This window comes from Chrysochloris asiatica, unplaced genomic scaffold (genome assembly GCF_000296735.1).
Source record: "Chrysochloris asiatica unplaced genomic scaffold, ChrAsi1.0 scaffold00009, whole genome shotgun sequence".
Classification (NCBI taxonomy): domain Eukaryota; kingdom Metazoa; phylum Chordata; class Mammalia; order Afrosoricida; family Chrysochloridae; genus Chrysochloris; species Chrysochloris asiatica.
The window spans coordinates 35,650,352-35,654,842 of record NW_006408527.1 but is presented as its reverse complement, the minus strand read 5'-3'; positions in this window follow the sequence as shown (position 1 = coordinate 35,654,842).

Genomic DNA, 4,491 nt, shown 5'->3' with positions numbered 1-4,491 from the left:
TTAGGGGCATTTCTCTTTTTCGCTGACCCTTGACTTTACCAAGTGTGATGTCTTTTTCCAGGTACTGGTCCCTATTGATAACATGTCCAAAGTGCGTGTGACAAAGTCTTACCATCCACACTTCTAAGGAGTAATTTTGTTGTATTTCTTCCAAGATGGATTTGTTTGTTCTTCTAGCAGTCCATGGTACTATCAATATTCTTTGCCTACATCATAATTCAAATGCATCAGTTCTTTCTCATTCATTGTCCAATTTTAACATGCATATGAGGTGATTGAAAATACCATGGCTTGCAATAGGCATACCTTAGATCTCAAAGTGACATCTTTGTTCTTTAACACTTTAAAGAAGCCTTTTACAGCATATTTACCCAATGCAAGTTGTTTCACATTTAATAGGATGGTAGGATAAAAACAAACAAACTCAGAAAATTACTTATTGTGTAAGTTGTAGAGAAATTGGAACCCCTATTCATTATTGGTAGAATTGTGAAATCGGACAGCTGCTGTGAAAAACAATTTGATGATGCCTCCAAAAGTTAAACACAGAATTTCTATATGGCCCAGCAATCCTACTCCTAGATATATAACCAAAATAATTGAGAGCAGGAGCTCAGATACTTGTGTGTCAATGTTTATTGCATCATTGTTCACAATAGTCAAAAGGTAAAACGATGTGAGTGCTCAGTAACAGATGAGTGAATAAACAAAATATAGTGTATGCATACACTGGAGTATTATTTAGTCATGAAAAGGAAGTAAGTTCTGGTAAATGCTTCCACATAAATGAACCTTGTACCAAATAAATCAAGCCAGATACAAATATTTATTGTATGGTTCTACGTATAGAAAATATCTGGAATAGGTACATTCATCGGAGACAAGAAGTAGATTAGAGTATATGAGGGGTGAGATGCAGGGATGAGGGAATAGGGAGTTATTGAAAACAGCTACAAACTTTCTCTTTGGGTGAATAAACAGATTTGGAAATAGTGGTGATGATTACACAACAATGGGAATGTAATTAGTGCAATTAAATTATACACTAACATTTTTTTAAGTGGCAAATTTCTGTTACATATGCATTTTTTACTACAGTAAAAAAGTATCAAGATCATGAAACGCAAAGAAAAGACTAAGCAATTGTCACTATTAGAGAGAATTAAGTAAATGCAATGTGGAGTTATGGATTTGATTCTGAATTAGGATAATGCCATTAGTCACAATTGGCAATACTTGACTAAAGTCTGTAGTTTGCTCTTATTGTTTTAGGTGCCATTGAGTCGACTCCAACTTATAGCGATCCTGTGCTCAACAGAATGAAACACAGATGGTCCTGTGTCATCTTCACAATCGTTGTTATGTTTTAGTCTATTGTTGTAGCCACTGTTTCAATCCATTTTTCTTGAATCTTTCTATTTATTGTGGATCCTCTACTTTACTAGCATGATTGATGTCCTTTTCCAGGGGCTGGTCCCTCCTGATAACATCCCCAAAATATGTGAGATGAAGTCTTGCCATTTTTACTTCTAAGGGGCATTTAGCTATACTTCTTCCAAGACAGATTTGTTTTGTTATTTTGGCATTCCATGGGCCTTTCAATATTCTTTGCCAACACCATAATTCAGATACATCATTTCTCTTAAGGTCTTCCTTATTCATTGTCCAGCTTTTACATGCATATTAGGCACTTGAAAGTAACATATAATTTAGTCATTACTGATGATATTTGTTCATTTCTTGACTTTACTAATTGTACTAAGACTTTAGAGGTCAACATTAGGGGAAGTTGGTAGATTGGAACTCTGGGCTATTTTTGCAACTTTTCTTTAAGTCTAAAAGTGTTCCAAAATAAAAATCTATAAAAGGATTTCATTTATTTATTTAAAGAGGCAAGTACCAGTTACTTGGAGAAACTCCGAAAGAAACAATGGACTACTCCTTTCAAGCTATCTGCAATTTCCACAGTAGGAACAATACAATTAGAAGAGTTGGTCTAACTCTTGCCTCTGACTATAGCATAGAGTTATAACTGCTACCACTTGTGTTCTTAACATGTTATTTCAAATTTATTAGCTAGAATCATGAATTATCTGTAGTACGTGATTTCCTCTTTACTTGTTGTTGAGTGGTGTCGAGTTGGTTCCCAATCATAGTGCTATTGTATAGGACTTCTGAGAGAGACTAGTGGATTTGATCTGTCAAACTTGCTAGTGTGGTTAGCAGTCCAGTGCTTATCCTACAGCACTATCCCAGAGCTCTCAACTAGTCAAGTTGAATTTATGCTGTAATAAATACTTTTCTTACTGTACCTATATTAATACTATAGGCGCTGGAGAATAGTCTATGATTATTTTAAAAGAAAAAATACATCTGAGTCTCTACAGAAGACCCAACTGCAATTAGAAACATTTTTTGAGTTCCTGTCTCTAGGATCTACTATCAGAATTAATGTCTTTTATGGGTTATCTAGTGCTGCCGTGGAATCCTGCTGTGGCACCATAGGATAAGCACTAGACTATGCTAGTCACAAGTTTGACAGTTCAAACACATGATCTGCTCCTTGGAAACACTATACAGGGTCACTGTAAGTCAGAATCAACTTGACAACACTTAAAAAGCACAATGCTACTGTAACAGAAATACCACAAGTAGATGGTTTTAACAAATAAAAACATTAATTTTTGGAGACTAGCAGTACAAATTAAAGAGTGTTGGCTTTAGGGGCAGGTTTCTTTCTTGGTGTGTTCTGAAGGAAGGTCCTTGTCTCTTCTGAGCTTCTCCTTCTGAGTGATCTTGATGTGGCCTGGCATCTCTCTTCCCCTATCTCTACTCTGTTCTCTTGTTGATCTCTTATACATCTCAAAAAAGATTGAGTCAAGATACATGCTACATATTTGTACATGTGTATTTACTTTTGTTGCAAACACACCTATGAATGTGGTGAAGCATGTTGTTGTTAAGTGCCATAGAGTCGGTTCCAACCTATAGTGACTGTCGACCTCGCAGTTCAACCCAACTTTGCAGTCCAGTACATTATCGCATAGCACCATACCAGGACTCTGTGGTAGAGCATTACTGTTGTTGTTAAGTGCCATGGAGTCAGTTCCAACCCATAGTGACCCTATATAGAGTTTACAAAGAGTGGCTGGTGAACTTCAGCATTTGTTGTTGTTAAGTGCCGTTGAGTCCTTTCCGACCCATAGCCTGTGTAGGGTTTCCGAGGAGTGACTGGTGAGCTTGAACCGCCGACCTTGCAGTTCAAACGGCTTTGCAGTCTGGCACATTAACCCACAGCACAACACCAGGACTCCAAACTTGAGCATACAGGGGGCAAAACGAAGAAAACTTCTTAGATACTACCAAACATCTTAGGACAATGAATTGCTGGCTGTGGAGGCTCAGGACCATAGTCTTTGAGGACACATTGGTCAATTGGCATACCAAAAGACAATGTTCTATATCCTGCATGGGAGAGTAGCATTTGGGGTCTTGAAAACTCATGAGTGGCCATTTAAGGTCTCCATGTACAGGAGAAAGAAGAGTGATAAGAATTGAAGAGGCTTGTAATCAATTAGTTCAATGGAACATGTGAACATCAATCTTTAAGACTTTGAGACCAGAAAAACTAGATGGTGCCCATCTATCACTCCCAACCTCCCTGAAAGGGATTATATTAGAATATCTCAGATAGAGTGGGAGAAAATGTGGAACAAAACTCAAAATTATAAGTATAAAAAACAAAAACCACCACCACCACCACCACCACCCCCCCCAAAAAAAAAAAAAAAAACCCACGAGAAACAGGTTTACTGGTCAGAAAGAGACAGGAGGAAACTGAGACTATGGCTCTTGACCACCCTTCAGGTCTAGAAAGAAACAGACACTCTTGGCCCAATTTTTGGCCAAGCAGTAGATAGGTTTATAGGATGAGACAACAACAGTAACTAGCGAGATGTGCTGACCATGGAATGGTCAATCATTCAAAGTCAAAAGAGCAACATTTTCCTAAGAACAAAGTTGAGAAAGGATAAGGAGGTAGGTGGAATGCAAATAGAAATCACAGGGAGGAAGCAGGTTAACTGTTGTTGCATGGAGGGGTTTTAATCAGAAAGATGAAACAAAGTGTATGAAATTTGTTGAATATAAAGCTGATGATTTGGTCTGTAAACCTTTACTCAATTCACAATAAAAAGTAAAACAAACAAACAAAACAAAAGGCTCACGAGTGGCCATCTAAGGGGAAATTATTGGTTTTTCATGTTCAAAAGAAAGAAGTGATGAAAATGCTTGGAATTAACTAGTCCAATGGACCAATGGAACATGCAAACATAAATCACCACAACTCTGAGACAAGAAGAATTATATGGTGCTTGCCTACTACTACTACTAACTGCTCCGATAGGGAAAATATTAGAAGGTTCCAGGTAGAGTGGGAGAAAATGTGGACCAAAACTAAAAATTTATATATATATATATATATATATATAT